This window comes from Rhinopithecus bieti, unplaced genomic scaffold (assembly GCF_001698545.2).
Source record: "Rhinopithecus bieti isolate Rb0 unplaced genomic scaffold, ASM169854v2 scaffold_28121, whole genome shotgun sequence".
Classification (NCBI taxonomy): domain Eukaryota; kingdom Metazoa; phylum Chordata; class Mammalia; order Primates; family Cercopithecidae; genus Rhinopithecus; species Rhinopithecus bieti.
The window spans coordinates 787,407-806,513 of record NW_016813094.1 but is presented as its reverse complement, the minus strand read 5'-3'; the positions used below and the strand labels follow the sequence as shown (position 1 = coordinate 806,513).

The following is a 19,107-nucleotide window of genomic DNA, read 5'->3' as shown; positions in this document are numbered from 1 at the left end:
TACCCTAAAATCTAAGCAAAACTTAATGTTCATTATTAAAATTTATCTTCATTGTAGTATAAATTTAAAAGCATGCCAAAATAATATAATAAAATTACTACAATGTGTCTTTTTCTAGTTTAAATAAATATTATTTTGTTAAACTAAAAGTCTTACAGGGTAGTCTTAAGACAAGGCATCAATGCAGGTACAGCCTTCTCATTTAAAGATTGCTGGTTAAGAAACTTCACTGTGACAAGTACTTAGCAAAGCAGTCATTATTAAAACTGGTTTCTGGGTTCAATCAATAGCCATTGATAAAATGCCTTCAAAAGAACATGTATCATTTTGTGCAATTTTGAAAGTGCTGCTTTTTGATAATGTAACAGTGTCCTTAACCTTTTTGCAGGAAAAACTGAGTGCATTATTGTCCTTATAATGACAGCAATAGCAATTATTAAACTGTATTTCTAGAAGAGCAAACTTATTTGTTTTCATTGACACCTCAGTATCAACACAATCACTTTGCTTTGGAGGAAATGAAAAATGACTTTAGAATGTCAGAGCCTATATATAGTTCATCTCTGATAAGGGCTTTCTCTTTTAGGACTTAATACTAAGGACACTGGTTTGGAGCATTCTTAAGAACTCTCTTGGGAAATTTTACACACACACACACACACACACACACACATACACACACAGAGAGAGAGAGAGAGAGAGAGAGAGAGAGAGAAAGATGCTCTTTTAAACAGCTCAATGTAAACTGGTTAACTATACTAATAATTAAAGACACAAATTATATGGGCAAATACAGCCACAGCTGAAATATATTAAGCTTCGTATTAAAAATTATTATGTAGAATCAATACCTTTCTAAGTTCTTCAATAAATACATAGATGCTATGGAATGAAACAAAAGAGTAAATATAGTTCTGAAATTGTATATAATAATATTACATTCTCTTTTTATGCTATATATATGTTTGACATAAAACTTTATAGTCCATATTATGTATGTTATTGTTTTTATTTCTTATCTATAAATCTATATGCTAATGCAGTGATGCACAAAGAAAATATAACATTTGCTACTTTAAAATTTTGTATGAGTTTTGTCCTGAAAATTGTGTTTTGATAAGAAAACATATCCACAAAAATTCAACTTAGCCAATTCATCAGCCATTTCATGTATAAATAAATAAATCTCTGCATGCATATACATAATTGCGAAGTTTAATATAAAAATCATTTGGGAGAAGGAGGCTAGAGGAATGTGAGCCTGAGTTTTATGACAGAAAAATTCAAGATAAATTATGCTGAAGACCCACACATAATGTTTTGTTTTACCTTCTCATGTTATTTTGATGCTGATTGCATTTGGTCTAAATGTACAGATTCTTAATTAAGGTCTTACTATTTTAGGTAATTTACTAGATTTTTTTTTCTTTACCCCATTTGCCCAGATTTATGAAAAAGAAAAATGCAGCTGAGTTTAATACTAAGGTGATATAAAAGCAATTGGCATACCAAGTATAAAAAAGTTTTCCTCAGCATTTAATTGTATAATTAGCTAGACTGAATTTACTCAAAGAATATAAATTCCTGTCTTTGACTTCCAACTTTTCAACCAGTCCTAGCTAGGCGAGAAAGAGTGAAGAGGTTCACTAAATATAAGCATGGCATTATTTTTTAGAAAGGCAATCTAGTGCAATGATTACATATTTGGTATGAGGCTTTGGCATCAAACAGATAAAAGTGAATCTAAATCTCAGCTCTGCCACTCATCATCTGTGTCAACAGGAAGTTACTCAACTTCTCTAAGATTCAGGGGAAAAAATAAACTATTTAAAATCAATACTGCCTGTAGGCCCTTCTGCCATTAGGAAATTGTCAGACTGGGAGTGGGAGGCATCATTCATGTTAAGGGGGAAATAGATTTCTAAACTGCTTCGTTCGACTTACCTTGGCTGAGAGAGAATGGGGTAAGAGAAGGCTGACCTTTCATAATGTTTGCCAGTTCTTCTCTGATGCATCTAAGGTGACACTCAGAGTAGATGACTGTGTCTTCAACAAGAACGTAAACACATTTTTTGGATATGAAAATGGTAGTCCAGATCCTAACTAGGAGTAGAAATGTAAATTGTGCTGCCTGGTCTCAGGACTTTAGATTTCATAAGAAAGCCCCAGTGAAGCAGTTTATACACTTTTATATAAACTCCCAAAGAGAGAGAAACATGAGATTTAAAGTGAGTTAAAGGATGAAGCAGCAAGTTTGGAAGAGTAAATTTTACAGTATCTAGAAAATAAGATGCTCCAAGAGGAATTGGGGATAATCAGGCACCATGTAGAGACAGAGATGTCTCATAGTTAATTTTTAAATATGATATCCTCATAGTTAATTTTTAAATTGATATTTTCTGCTATATAAACATCCTCTAAAACCAAGGTAAATCCATTTTGTATAAGTAGTGTTTAAACTTGCACCTGTTACTCCTGCCTCCAACTGTCCTTGGAGGACAGTTCCGAGTGAGCCTAGACAGACTGACCAGTGCCCCTCTGCAAGATTGTACCCCCTTCCTGGGCATTCTGCCCCAGGGCCTTCTCAAATGCCACAACAGTTTGTTCATCCCAATATAATCCAGACCAGAATGCAGGACAGTGTGCACAGCCACTTCAACCTTCAGCCAATGTGGGCAGAAGATGGCACATACATGCTCAGACTCCTATCTTGAAAATGGACCACTCTGGCAGACATTCTGCATGCTTCCTGGTAAGCTCTCGTAGGGTGGAGCCCTCGCTGCTCACAACAGAGGCATCAATAGCACATCTCATGGGGGCCTATCATCCTTTCTGACTCACTCCTCTCACTACCTCCAACCCCTCTACCAAGGCTTTGTCTGTCCATGAATTTGCTTTCAACAAACCAAGATGCTTTATGAAAACTGATTTATGTGACGAACAAGGGGAAAGAAGCTATCCCTACCTGAGCCAGTACAGAGCTGAGAGGGCCAGCAGGCTGTGGAAAAGAGAAGGCTGAGCAGAAACACAGACTCCATGCTGGGACCCTGAGGAGCATGATAATTCCTGTGTGAAGTAGGATAAGAAGCTTCTATCAATCTTTTTTTCTTGAATCAATTTTACTTATATCTCAAATGATGGTGCAATCTTAGTTAACAGATAAATAGTAAGTATACAATACATGGAAAAACAATTTCATAAAGCTGATTAGTAGAATTTTATATTCTGAACCAGTTTATTATGGTCAAGATCTTCAGTTTCAGTTTAACTTTGATGAATCTCAGGTTCCACGGATATTGGACATAACTTTTAGTGAAGTATCCACCAATTGACAAGTGGCATATTTTGAATCTCAGAGACATTGTATGAGTTGGTAACAAACTATTTTTGAAAACTTATTTCCTAAAACTCACATTCACGTACTATACTTCAGTCAAATATTACCTATATACACCTTGCATTTTACCATTCTCTATATTGAAATAGCCTTCATTCTCACCTGCCATTTCCCCAATGCCTATATACATCTTTCCCCAATGCCTGTATATCATGTACTGTCTGGAGGAGTACATCGCCCATGAAATCTTCCTGAACCATACCAGATTGTAACTAAAAGTTTCGTGGTAGTCACTCTCTGTTATCTCTTGATATATTTGTTAATATTTTTCACTTTCTCCCATGTCACAGGATGTTATTTATGCTTCATTTACCTTTTATTTATATATGTTGGGGTTTTGGTAGACAGTCCAAGATTGGATCTGATCACTTCTTGGTCCCGTTCCAAATGTTGGACATATTTTTAATACAAAGGATGTTGCTGTCAGCTTTCTCATCAACCTCCAAAATTCTGTGTGTCCCAACCTACAATCCATTCTTTCAAACATTACCAATGACAACACATCTTATTCTGAAACTGAATTCTGACACTTGTTCCTAAAACAAATACCTACCTGTCGTCAACATTTCACTTTGACCCAGGTTTTTCTATCTCTTCTTATTCACAGGATTATGATGTGTACCAGTTTGTCCAGAGCATCTCCAGTTTAAGCCTGTTGTACTGATTATTTACAGTGCTTGCTGCTACTCTCAAAAGTTTCCAGGTTTGGAGGATAAATTATATAGTCACCTTATCTATATAGCTTACAATGAATTTCTGCTTTCCCTTCTCATCTGTGCTTAACCTATTTTCACACTGAATTGCATATTTTACATCTACTATTTCAGAATATACCATAATTTTTGCAAGTGAGGGAAATTGTCACATAAAATGATGTAACGTAGTCAGTTTGCTCTGGGCATAGAGAAAGACTTTTCTGTGACCAACATTATAAATATCTGAGCAGTATTAACTTTGAAAAGCAGACACAAACCAGAATGGGTGGGGAGAGAGATTGCATTTGGCACAGCTTCAAAAACATCATTTCAGAAAGAAAAATCCAATTCAATTTTCAGAATGACTGGCTAAACCAATCCATGACAGGTCTATATAATCAATATCTACTGCTACTTACCCTGGCAGCATTCCTGGAAAGATCATTTTCCTAAATTGTCCTCTTCTCAGCCACTTTCCATTGTGTTTTATGCAAATTATTTTGGCTTGTCTACTGTATTTCTTTCTTTTTTTTTTTTTTTGCTTCCACTGCAGTAAAGAACTTAAGCAACGTATTGCATTCCATATGAAATAGTAGGCCATTTTTAATCCTTATTTGCATTTTATTTCTTTGTGTAGTCAATTTTAATATTACTCTAAACTATCAGAGATGGGTCAAAATATTTTCCCATCTTCATAGCGTCTTGTAGATAATTCTAACCCAATGCTAAAAACCAAGTATTTCTATGTCTGTTATCAACCCCACTTTTACAAATTGTCATGCACCCTTCTGCCTTATGATGTTTCCCTTGGATAAATCAGTGTTTTCCCAGCCAGCAAAGTCTTTGGCAGCAGATATAGCCACTGGATAGAAAACTGTTGATCCTCTCCAAAATACACATCTGACGAGGGCCCTCTGTCAAAGGATAAGCACCCAGTTAATTTGGGACTTAAGAGAAGTGGATCAGGAACCACTTTCACTTCTCCACTTAAATATACCCTCATATCTCTCAATAGCTTTCCATTGCTATGAGAGCACAATCTAAACCTAGAACTGTGACTGGTAAGTCCCTGCCTGGCCTGGCTGCAGCCCACCTCTCCAGCCCCGTCTCACGGATTCTCCCCAACATCCGCCATGTTCCAGCTACACAGGCCTCAAGTAAAGTATGACACTGGGTAAGTTCTCTAATTTATGAGACTCTGATCTGACCATTCCATCATGTATGTTAGCTCAGTTGCGTATTAGAATCCCATGGGGAGTTAAAACAATACTAATGCCCAAGAATTACTCTAATATGGGGAGAGGGGAAAAGGGATGGTGAAGTTTGTTTTTCTCTTATTTTAATCTTGGGCTGTGAAAGTGAAAATATAACCAAAAGCTTCAGTGATACCCAGTTGTGCTGGGTTGAATAGTGGTCCCCCAAAAGATATTCCTAATTGCTGCACACTGTTGACTTTGTCATCTAGTGATGACATAACAAAATGCCATCCATTGGATGACTTAAACAAAAGAAATTTATTTTTTCACAGTCTAGGAGGCTGGAAATTTCAAAAGCAGATGCCAGCAGATTCAGTTCCTGGAAAGGACACTCTTTCTGGCTTGCAGACAGCTGCCTCCTAGACGTGTCCTCACATGGCAGAGAGAGAGAGAGAAAGGGAGAGCAAGCTCTGGTATCTCTTTTTATAGGGGCACTAATCCTGTAATGAAGGGCCCACCCCATAATCTCATCTAAACCTAAGTACTTCCTAAAGACCCCAGGTCCAAACACCATCACATTGGGGCTTAGGACATCAATGTATGAATTTGAAGAAGGAGAAAAATTCAGCCTACAGCCGCAATGAATGTCACCTAAAAGGTTCTTTGCAGATGTTAAATTAAGGATCTTGAGAAAAGATTTTCCTGGATAATCTGAGTGGGCTCTAAATCCAATGACAAGTGTCCTTATAAAAGAAAGGCAGAGGGAGATTAAATACACAGAAGAGAAGGCTTGTAAGCACAGAAAGAGAGGTTGGAATTATACAGCCCCAGTAGCCCACAGAAGCTGGGGGAAGCAGGGAATAATTCTCCCTCAGAACTATCAGAGGGAATGCAGTCCTGCCAAGACCTTGGTTTTAGACTTCTGCTGTCCAAAACTGAGAGACAATAAATTTCTGCTCTCTTAAGCCAAAAAAAACAAAAAAAAAAAAAAAAAAAAAATACTAATGCCCATGTTCTATCCCGAACCAATTAAACTGGTATCTTCTGGAAGTGAAGCCCTGGCACTGCTTATTTCAAGCTCCTGAGATAGTAACTCTGCCATGTAATCAACTTTGAGAAGAACTAAACTAAATAGCTATTCCTTCCAGAGATATTTTCATTTTAATTAGGGTTTCTTCCTTCTAAACAAAAATAATCTTGACCTTCTACATAAATATTGTCTAATATCAGATGCTTTATACCAGAGAATATATTAAAAATTAGGTATAGTGACAATATATATTAGAGACTTACAGCTCCTTTAAAATCTGTTGTCACTTTTATTATGACGGGAAAGGATTTTTTTATACTTGAAAGATAGACGGAAGTCACTATGGAACAATGTAACATTTCTACCTCTTTATTTTACACTATAAATAATAATTCAAAGTTGTCCTGCATAGTAACATCAAAAAGCTGGGTATTTTCTTTCTTTTGTGTTATAATTTCCTATAATTGGTTCCTCTTTTCGTACTGATCAATAGTGAATAAATCTAGCCATACCATGTGAAATAATCATAACCTAACAGAGAAACACAGGCCGTTCATCTAACCCCAATCCTTTCTTTTTAACCTGCCATCAGAAGGAAGTGCAAAAGGTCACTTCTTCATCTCTATTTCTTAAGAAAAGAATTAGTCATACGTATTGTTAAATTGGCTTCGTCCCCAAAGAATAAATGAGAGATGAACTGCATTGAGCATAGGTACATCACTACACTCAGAAAGCCATTTGCTTCCAAGAGGAAATTAATGTAAAGCAGTCTTACAACATTACACGACATTAAATGTCTATAATCAGTTTATTCTGCTTAAGTTGTATGATGTGTTCAGCCAGCATTCTCCTTCTATAATCTCTCCCTAGGAAAACTCATCTTCTTTCACAACGGCAGGGATCACTTTGAAACTAATAGCTCTCAAATCCCCATCTCTATCCCCGACATCCCTCCTAAGCTCCAGAGGCCATATGGTGCAGTAGTTAAGTATGAATATAGAGGCTTTGGAAGCAGAGTGTCTACAGGCAACTCCCAGCCAACACTCTTAGGACACATTGTTTATGTTAAATAAGTTTCACTTTCCTCATTGTTGAGAAAAATGCATGCATCCCAATGCCTGGCAAGAAGGAAGAACTTGATAAATGTAATATTTACTATAATTATTATCATTAGGCCTAGCCACACAGATGTCCCAGGGAGTCGTTTTGTATTCTCCCTTCTCCCTAATTTCCCATTTACTTTTTTTGGCTTTATTGAAGTAGAATTGGCAAATAAAATTTTATATATCTAAAGTGTCCAACATCATGATTTGATATATGTATACATCAAAAATGATTAGCACAATCACCTTCATTAATTTATCCCTCACTTCAAATAGTTATCTTTTGGGGGGAGTGAGAATGCTTAAGATGTACTATCTTAGCAATTTTCAGGTAGATAATTCAATGTTATTAATTATAGTTGCCAAGTTGTACACTAAAACCTCCAAATGTATTTAACTAAAAGTTTGTACTCTTTAACCAACATTCCCCCACTCCCTAGCCATTGGCAACCACCATTCTTCTCTGTTTTTCTATGAGTTCTACTTTATTAAAATTCCACAAATGTGGTAGATAGATGATAGATAGATAGATAGATAGATACATACATACATAGATATAGATGCAGACGTAGACACAACTATAAAGATAGATATAGATATAGATAGATGTAGATGCCAAGCGTGATCCAACTTCACTGTCTTCGCATGTGCTCTACTGTTTATGTGACCCACCCTTTCCATCAGATAACTGCATCGCCCATTCATTATTTCCTTTTGTTCTTTGTTCAAATGTTATCTTTAGTGTAGGTATACAGATTTATACACACACACAATGGAACATATCCGGCCATAAAAAAGAAGGAAGTGTTAACATTTATGACAACTTGGATGGACTTAGAGGGCATTATGCAAAAGTGAAATAAGCCAGAGGAAGACAAATACTGTGTGGCACCACTTAATGTTAGTTGTCTTATCCTGTTGTTCTACCTCTGTAGAGACTCATTAATTTTCGTCCATCCTTGCTCACATGACCTGAATTTAGGTTATCATCTCTTTGATATTGAGACCTCCTTATCACTGGTCTCTTAGGCTCCAAACTCTTGACCTTACACTGCTGCCTAATTTCTTCCAGCAACACAGATCTGAACTGGAAGTGTCCCCGCAACATACTCAAGTGCTTTACTTAATACATCATTCAAGGACTTTCAAAATCAGCCTCCAAGCACCCTGCCCACACTCACCTTCCCTACACTCCTCTTATGAGGTTCTCAATCTCACTCTAATTACGACAGATGATATTAGTGAGTCATCCACTTCTGTGGGAATTCTCAAAATAAATGTAATTATCTGACCACTGCCTGTAAATCTACCCTCCAAGAAAACAAGGTAGAATGCAAGTGAGAGTAAAATTATTAAATATGTGTATGTATGCATGTTATATACATATATTGTGTGTGTATTTATATATATAATCTTAACGTGTTTCTAATTCATAACTCTTAGAACAAATTATGTGTAAACTTTGGTACTTTATAATTGGTTTTAAAAGGATTACTAGACTTGTACCTCTCAACCAATAAGCTTTTGGATGACTATGTTATAGATGGGTAGTGATGGCCAATAAATTAAATTGAAATTAAGCCAAAAATGCCGCGGTGATTCATTCTAGTGTACCTTTGCTCTTTCAACACCCTCACCAAAACACCTTATACAGTACTCCACTACCTCCCATTTCTTGAATACCAAAGCGCATGGTGTTCCTTTTGTTTCCTAGGCTTATCTGCCTCGTCTGCCTGGTAGATCTACTCATTTCTTCCACTCTCGGTTTAAATAACACTTTCCTGTCTCTCTACCTTTTATTTTAGGTTCAGGGGATACATACGCAGATTTATTACATGAGTAAATTGTGTGTCACTGAAATAAATTAAAGGCAATGGAATACTGAAAATGAATAAGTATTACCCATTCTTTGAATGTTTCTTGACCCCCTGGAAGATTAGGTGCATGCTCCTTCATATATCTGAACTCAAGATGACCTGAAAACTGTGCTGAAATTCTGAGATTCAGTTCCAGGCTCAGGTTGGATGGATCCCTCAGCTGCAAATAGCAGCATCAAGGTTAATCCAAGAAAAACAGCATAGGAAAGGTGATATTTCACACAACCGAAGTGACTGCAGAGAAAGAGTCTACGTATAATGCAACTGAATGGAAATCACAACTTCAAGTCAGACAAATAGTGATCAGAACCTGCAGAAATTATTTAAGGTGCCAGATTACAACCATCACCTCTTCTTACAGGTCATGGGAACCTTCAGCCTAGAATGGAAAAGAAGCTCTCAGAGGCCACCCTGGAACATCACTGCAATCTATACATTACCATTTTATGAAAGCTTACAATATTTTTTCTGAGAAAAACTGATTATTAATAGAGAAAAAATATCTGAGTGAAAGAATTAAATGTATATGGAGGAACAATGAAAAGGAAAAGAAAAGTTAACATTAATATACTGGTATGATAAATGTGAAGACAGAAATATATGGGCTATCTTTAATTGCTAGCATAATTTAGGCATGTTAATATATGTAAATTTCAACACAGTGTCAGGAACCACCTAGTATTTCTAACTTGAAGCTAGAAAACTGTTTTTACATGTTTCCAGGTAGAAAATAGTTTATCCTATTACAGAGCCTATCCAATTTTTCCATGGTGATTCAAAATAGAGTTAATGCAAAAATTTCAAAACCAGGCCCTAATGAGGCAAATTTAAATTAAAACAGCAGAAAGGCAACTCTGCTTCCCAGTGGCAAACATTTCCTTCATTTCCTTATATTTAAAAATCCAATTTCTATCTATTTCAAATACAGTGATCTCTGTTAATATTATCCTTTATATTATTTTATGTAAATACAAAAGGTTTACATAAAAATTTCAAGTTGTCAAATAAATATCAACCTTATCAGAATAAATGAATAAATGAACCCTACATATGCTATGCACATACTGATTAGAAAGAGATGATAGCTAGATAGATGATAGAGACTGATGTTTACTAACCAACTTTTAGTTTATTTTACAAAAGCATTTCAATTAATTACATTAATGTTAATATCTCAGTTGATTCCTTTAGTAAAAAGTAATTTGTGTTTCTACTGAATACAAAGGTGGCAGCAAGAGAAGCCGGGAATCTGTCCTGTGCTTTCCCATCCAAATCACATGCCCTAGCTCACAGCTCCATTCTGGAAGAAACAGCATCGTTTTCTATTTCACACCAAGGCTGACAGCAGATTTTATAGTTCTCTGAAAACACAAGTGTCTGCGTTCCTTTGAATACAAAACCAAACACATCACATAACACCTGATGTGTGATAACCCCTAGCACTGAGAGGAAATATTCAGTCACCCATGCATGCGTGCATGTATGCATGCATAGAACACATGTTAATTAAGCCCCCATTCTGTGCCAGGGCTCATCCAGGTATTAGCAACACAGCCCAGAGAAATCAGAAAGAAATCTCTGTTCTCATAGAGCTTACATTCTAGTGAGGAGAGACAGAGTGTAAACAGGTTAAATCAGTAAAACACAAAGTAGCAGCCAGAAAACATAAACATAAACCAGCAAAATAAATGATAGGGAGGAATATAAGGAGACCCATAAATAATAAGGAAAACAATTAAACTAGTTTTGCTAGGGCACATGACTTGGCTGGAGAATAAAGTAAGAAAAGAGGATAAAGAATATAGAGAGGCTGGGAAAGGGTGGCCACAGAAGACCTACACCAAAGATAACATCTGAACAAAGACCAAAAGGAAACCGAATGGGGCATGCAGTCATCTGGGGAAAAGAGCAGGCCAGGTAGAAAGTAAAGCACATGCAAAGACCATGAGGTGTGATCATGCTTGGTGAGTTGGACAGTTAGTACTACCAGATGTATGCAATGCTTACAATATAGAAGGCACTTTTCTGAACGTTTTACACAGAACAATCCATTCAGTCCTCACACTTATTATATAGGGGTTAGCATGATCCCCGTTTGACATGATTTGAATGTGTGTCCCCTCCAAATCTCATGGTGAAATATGATTCCCAATGTTGGAGTGGGTTCTGGTGGGAGGTGATTGGGTCAAGGGGTGAATCCCTCATGCATGGCTTAGAACCATCCCCTCGATGATAAGTGAATTCCCGCTCAGTTAGTTCAAGAGAGATTTGACTGTTGAAAAGAATCTGGAACCTTCCCTTTCTCTTTCTGTTGTTCCTGTTCTCACCATGTGACCTGCCTGTTCCACTTTCAACTTCTGCCATGTTTGTTAAGCTCCCTAACGTCCTCACCAGAAGCAGATGCTGGAGCCATGCTTACACAGCCTGCATAACCATAAATCATTTTTCTCTATAAATTATTCAGCTTCAGGTATTTCTTTAAAGCAATGCAAAATTGGTCCAACAAACCATTTCATTGATGAGTAAAGTGAGATATGGTAGATAGGTACCTTGCTCAAGTTCATGCAAGGAGTCAGTGGACGATTCAAACCCAGACAATTGGGCCCTAGGGTTTGTACTCACAACCACGCTACTGTAGTGTGTCCTACTCATTTCATAATTTTAATTCCCAGTAAATGCAGATCATGGATATATCTACATTAAACAATAGAAAGGAAAAATGTTGATAATCTAGTAAAGTCTATTATTCCAAAGGGCCAACCCAGAAATTCCACAGCAAAGTTAGTATCCATCTACCTATTCCTGTGTAATAAGCATTTCTGCTGGCATAACATAAGTTTTTCTCATTGGTTGAAGCATTTAAGTGCCATAAAATTCTAAATGAAGTAACCTTAACAAACCACTCAATTTCAATTATTATGATTCTAGGTCATAGCTACACTAATTGCCTACTTTGAAAACATTAGACAGGTAAATAGCAGAATAGTTAATAACAGATTTTACAACTAAATTTTCTGAGTACAGATCACAGCTCCATCATTTATGATGTTAACAAGTCACTTAACCTCTCTGAGTCTCAGTCTTCCTCTGAGAAATGTGAAGAGTAATAGTACCTACCTCATTAGGGTTGTTGTGAGGGTTGAGTTAGCAGTACCTGTAGTTTAAAAAAAAAAAAGGTATAAGATAAATGTTACCTTTATTATTACTTCAGTGTCAGTGTAGTATACTAGGCAAGCAAGGAGCTCCTGTGGTAAGCTGTATGGATTGGAATCCTAGATCAACCCTTTCCCAGTTATGTGACTTGGGCAAGTTACTCATCTGTAAAGTGGGGACAATAGCAATACCAACTTCATAGTATTGTTGGAAGGATTAAATGAGTTAATACAGGTAAAATGGTTAGCCAGCACCTGGTACATAATAGATGCTATCATTTTGCTGATATTAACATTATCATTATATGTTATTTAGATTTATTAAAGGAAGTTGTTTTCTTTTCATTTTCATTCAAGAAGGCAAGACTACACTATGATTGTTTCTTAAATATCATTCTTTTATTGTGCTCAAGCATAAAATGTTACAATATGCTTTTCTCTGTGTCATTAGAATCCAACAAATTGAAAAGCATAATCCAAGAATTTAAGTCTCCTACTAAATTATTTAGCCACTTCTTTGAAAAGCATGCTCATGGATACTTCCTTCCCTTGACTCATTACTAACCTGAAAATTCAGGTAGATTTAATTTCATTTTCCCCATCTGCAATTACCATCATCTTACCAATAGAATGTTTTCAGTATTCACTCATGTTTAACAGTAAAACCCTGATAACATGTCAAGATGCATGGCACGTGTAATGTATTTCTTCATTATAGGATAGTTCAGAGCCTCCGCTTAACTGCATATAAGGGAAAAGAAATTGAACCACAGCTCTAGTGAGCCATGCTGATGACAACTACTATTTGTAGTGAACATGTTGTGCTTACCAAGATTTCATTACTGCATCTCAACATCTAAACTGTCCTGGGATTGCCTTCGAGGTCCTCAGACATATTAGTCTACACAGTCTTTTTACACAGAATGTTACCTTTACCCCAACACAAATGGCAGGAAAATCTGCCAAAAACCTAAATTGTTGTGTGATCAGCATGGTTGACACACACAGCAGAGTTGGCAAGACAGAACAAATGTTGCAACAAATATGCACTCCTGATGCTGCCCTATAAAGGAAAATGTGTTGGCCCTCTTCCATGCTTACCATGAGTCTAGAGCCCAAAGGTCCACACAGAAAATATCCAATGTGTGCAAAGTTCCTTAAGATGTCACTGAAAGAGTATTAAGAAATTCTGAATATAGAAATTCCACCTCAGACCTCATAATAGTTTTAGTTACCATGATGGTCTCATTTTGAGGATTTTTTACCCAAAAAGTAATACTATTAGGTGAATTCAAAGCTGATGTAATTATTTTGCCTCATTTTAAAAGCTTCAATAAAGATTGTCATTTCCTATCTCCACAGAAACGTTTTTAAATCTGAAATCCAACTATTCTAAGTTAAAGAGTGTAGCAGAAATTACCAACTGACATTATCACTTAAAAGTATCATTGACAACACATAATAAAAGGCTCAACATACAAAACCCTTTCTGGTATTTATGAGAGACAGGAGAGCACAATTTTTACGAAGTTAGGGTAACTTGTTTCTGATCAACATTTTTCAGTTATTTCCTAACACTTATTCCCCTAAGGGTCTGCAGAATCCACTGCAGAGCAATGATATTTAACCTCTTTTGATCTTTCAAAACTTAAAAAAATCTTAAAACCATAGATCCAAGTTATGAATAATATACATATAGGAAAAGTCTGCGTATGATAGCACAGGTCGATTCCAGATCTCAGAAAAAATAATTCTGTATTCCATGAGTCATGGATTTACTTCATTCTTTTTAATAGTTTACGAACATTACTCAGAAGGCATTTTCTGTAGATTCCATTTTGTCAGATTATGGCTACAAAACATGATGTTTCTGAATACAATTTATAAGAGTGATTGAATTACCTTACCATCTCTCTGGTTCTAGGAAATAAAAGCATTTTCTGATTCTTTATGTATTTAGCATTAGAGAGTCACTGTGACAACTTTACCATGTTAAAGTGTTCAAGGTTTCCAAAATCATTCTAGAAAGACAGTTTACTACCTTTGCTTTTATCCCTAGTAACTGTTACCAGGAAATTAGCAGTCTTGTCTAAAAAAAACAAAAAACAAAAAAACAAAAGTAGGGGGTGAGGGGCTAAAATACAGCATTTCTGATGGCACGAGAAAACTGCTGAAATTAGGAAGACTTGCCATATTCTAGACTTTCTCCAGTATATTTAAGACATTCGTTTATTTAGAATTTTTTCATTTTACAATTAACTTGAACTGCAAGCATGAAATACCACATAATGTATACTAGAGAAGGAAAAAAAATCTCAATTTCTACAATGGCTCAGAAAATTTTGGAAGAACAACTATTCCCAGGGTTCTAGGCAGAAACTATAATATGAGTCTTTTCTGCTCAAGGATCATCCAAGTTATTAGGGGAACAAATATTCTCTACTGCACTAGAGATTCAATTTCAGGAGAGTCTAGGGCCACAGCCCACTCAAAAACACCTGTTTTCAATCTTCCTCCCCTTCTCCATCTTTTCCCTTTGAACCAAATGGTTAGACCTTTACCTCATTTCAATCTGAAAAACTGCTTTCACATCCATTCCTACACACATCTTACAGCTTGGATTCCTCTAGATTCTGGTTCTTGAAGTTTATAGAACACACCTGCAAATCAGAGAGGCTTTTTATCTCAAGAGCCTAATCCTTATAAGTGAAAGTCTGACTTTTAAGACTATTTTTCTTCAGTACTCTTTAAGCATGGTGATTTTGAAAGTCTACTTTACTGAAGTCTTTATCATTCCTTATTGTATTTCCAGTGGAGACCCCTTGAAGCACTCTAAGTAATGAGTATTGCTTTAAGTTAAAAATACACCTGTTATGGAAAGATTTGCTCATTGCCTCCCCCCAGACAACATTCATATGTTAATTCCCTAAACCTCAAGTCACTGTGTTTGGAAATAGGGTCTTTAGAAGGTTAAACGATGTCATAAAAGTATGGCCCTGATATAAAAGGATTCGTCTCCCTATATGAAGAGGAGGACACGAGACACCTTTTCTCTATGCACTCACATAGGTAAAGCCATGTGAAAACAAAGCAAGAAGGCAGATCAGGAAAAAAGCCCTCACCAAAAACTGAATTTGACAGCACAGTGATCATGAACTTGTAGCCTCCATAACTGCTAGAAAAAAAAATTCTCTCGTTAAAGCTACCTAGTCTGTGATGTTTGTTTATGGCAGCCTGGGCTGACTAATACAATCCGATAAAATTTCAAAAATATTAACACATTCTAGTTGACATCTACATTTCTTTTAGTCTAAAACTGATTTTTTTAGTTGGGCACTGTGGCTTATACCTATAATCTCAGCTATTTCGTTTGAGACTGCAGTGAGCTATGATCACACCACTGCACTCCAGCCTGGACAACAGAGCAATATCCCATTTCTTTAAAAAAGAAAAAAGAACAATAAATATGTTTAAAGCCCAAAGTACAGGACTATTTCTATGTATTGGCATGATGAGAAGAGAAGACTTCTTTTAGAAAAGGATCTTGCTGGTTGGCCTGAACTTTGAGTTCTTTTAATTTTTGGCCTGAGATATTTCAACAGGTGCAGATGTCAACCTGCATACTTTTTGATCAAATATGGTATAGTGGTGAGAACCCATCTCTAAAAGTAAATAAATAAATAATTTTAAAAGACTGACTATTTTTCCCTATAGTAAAATCAGGGATGGTTCAGGTGGTTCAATTATTTCAACTCAAACATTTCTGTTCGCTGACTGTTAAAATAACTCTAGAAACTGACTTTTAGAAATATTGAAATTTTGTTTTAAGCCATTATGCCATAAACTACCAATTTCAACTCAAAATGCAGTCTTTCATTCCCATTTCAAAATACGTGTTACCGTACAAACAGAAAAATCCCATTTCAAAATATGTTACTGTACAAAGAAGAAAATTGACATAGTTCCTGCCATCAAGGTGTTTACAGTTATACGAAAGGACAGATGATGTAACCAAATAACTACACACTTCCCATAGATTCGAGTGTGTTTGGTAATCCACATACATTGTATCACATTTACTGGCACCCAATTAATGCATGAAGACTAATAGGAGAGTCACCCGAGAGTTCCTTGTTTCATAAAGTGCACAGAAATATATTTAATCTTCTCAGATGTATATTATGCTACAAAAAAGCACTGAGGTTATATTTTTGGAATCAGTGTTTAATATGAGAGTGAATAACAAAAAGGTCAATAGAACTGAAAGGATTAATCTATAAAGAAAGATTGAAAAGAATAAATGTCAATAGTGAGACCAAATAAAAACTGAAGGCATATGACAATAGCGATAAACACAAAGTGTTTAGAAAAGAAAGAAACCTCAATAACGAGCCAAAAGTAAGAAAATGATTGTTTGCCTACAAAATGAGCACCAGCTTTGTTATTAAGCTAGAGATGCAGTCAAAGCAAAGGCTGCATGAACTCAGAAATGAGGGAAGAAATTCCAAGGACAGTCTATGAGGTCACTAAAGGGAAGGTAGCTATTGGCCATTTTATCCGTTCGTGGTTATCCCTACTGAGAACATTTACCTTGGTAGAGACACCAAGAGAGTTTTTTAATAGTTCAAGAAATATATATATATTTATTTATTATTATTTTCTTTCTAGACGGAGTCTCGCTCTGTTGCCCAGGCTGGAGTGCAGTAGCTTGATCTCAGCTCACTGCAAGCTCCGCCTCCCGGGTTCACGCCATTCTCCTGCCTCAGCCTCCCGAGTAGCTGGGACTACAGGCGCCGCCACCTCGCCCGGCTAGTTTTTTGTATTTTTTAGTAGAGACGGGGTTTCACCGTGTTAGCCAGGATGGTCTCGATCTCCTGACCTCGTGATCCGCCCGTCTCGGCCTCCCAAAGTGCTACGATTACAGGCTTGAGCGACCGCGCCCGGCCAAGAAATATTTTACAGGAAAAAAAAATATTCAGGGAAAGTCAGACTGAGAATTGTTCAGGCCAAGGAATGTGTATTCCTACTCTGACCTGTCATCTTTTCTTGGAAAATTCAGGACAGAATGAAGTTTCTTTCTTCTGTAAGAATCATCTGAGGTCCCTACTAATGCGACACTTTTCTGTCCTAGGTAAAACCGTCTTCTTGACACTAGGTAAGGGGAAAGGTGAAGGGCTGTGTTTTTCCACAGAGCTGAAAGAAATATCTCAGCAAGGAGTCTCCAGTCCCCTTACCATCCAGAACAAATAATGTGAATTTATCTAGACTTGAGAATTCATCAGGTTAATTATAATGCTCTCAATGTTTATAATTTTTAATTACATAATTTAGAATTGAGTTTGTAGGTCTACTGAGTCAGTTAATAAAAGCAGAACCCTTCTAAAATTACTCATAAGAAAAAAAATCTGATTTATTTTTAATTTTTTTCTGAATACTTTAAATAGCACTGAAATATCAATAACAGCTTAGTGTAATGTTTGTTTCTCCCTGCAATGAGCTTATTTCTAAAGATAGCTCAAAGAGAGAAGAAAATGAAAGTAGCCAGGTAAGCACCTTGCCCCAGCCCCAAGCTAACCCAGGGTTTAATGTGTAAAGCCTTCTGTGCTCTAACAGCTAAGGGAAGATAGCCTACTTTTCAGCTGTACTTAAAAAAAAAGAAGTTCTGGAAATATGAATTAATATGTTTAAGCACACAATTTACTATTAATGGCAAAGTTATTTCCTGACTTCTCAAAATACCAAGAAAAACATTGCAACCATAAACTCTAAGACACGGCTTTTCCATCTCCTACTAAAATCCCTGTAATAGCCACACTTGTTCAAATGAGACATTCCTTGGATTTTAAAATTCTCCACCATACTGTCTCTGCCTCTTAAGCAGGAAGACCACCCAAAAGAAGGCTTTGATCTAAAAGTAATGCTGTACTTTAAAAAATTGAAGAATAGGTAAGAGCAATGGTCAGTATAAAAATCTTTGATCCCTGTGAATGAGTCCCTTTGGAATATAAGAAAAAAATAGGAACTAGGGTTCAAATGTTCAGTGAGAAATAAATATGCAATAATTTACATTTATAGGATCCACACAGTCTGCAATTTCATGATGTTCTTTTCCCCACTGTGAATTTTGAAATTTAATTCACTTAGTTTAGTAAACTCACCTGAATTGTTAAACTATAAAAACGTATAATTTTGAGAGAAAACTTTCCCATGCCACTGTATATTATTTATTAATTTTGAATAAAAAACATTTTATTTCAATAAGGGATTATTCAAAATGAACAATATCCCAGAAAATGCTCAGTATATATATCCAGAATTCAAAGAAAACAAAGCAAAAGTTGCGATTTATTTTTTCTAAGTGATTCCTAAAAATTCATAGATGGGTCTGGGTTATTTTAACTTACAGTAGAAATCATGGTCAAAAGTTTGGGCTCTGCAGTGGTTTTCATTGTTTTGTTTGTTTGTTTGTTTGTTTTTGAGACAGTCTCACTCTGTTGCCCAGGCTAAAGCGCAGTGGCCCAGTCTTGGCTCACTGCAACCTCAGGTTCCCGGGTTCAAGCGATTCTCTTGCCCCAGCCTCCCCGAGTAGCTGGGACTACAGGCGCGTACCACCATGCCTGGTTAGTTTTTGTATTTTTAGTAGAGATGGGGTTTCCC

General features: G+C 36.3%; 1 long non-coding RNA gene across 1 annotated transcript in view; it reads right to left on the bottom strand.

The window, feature by feature from the left end:
* LOC108512397 (uncharacterized) overlaps positions 1-19,107 on the bottom strand; it is a 63,675-nt gene that overhangs the window by 16,290 nt on the left and 28,278 nt on the right. The window contains exons 2-3 of the long non-coding RNA XR_001880591.1: positions 12,416-12,452; positions 2,966-3,066 (exon numbers count right to left, since the gene is read on the bottom strand). This is a non-coding gene — a long non-coding RNA (uncharacterized LOC108512397). The remainder of the gene's footprint in view (positions 1-2,965; positions 3,067-12,415; positions 12,453-19,107) is intronic.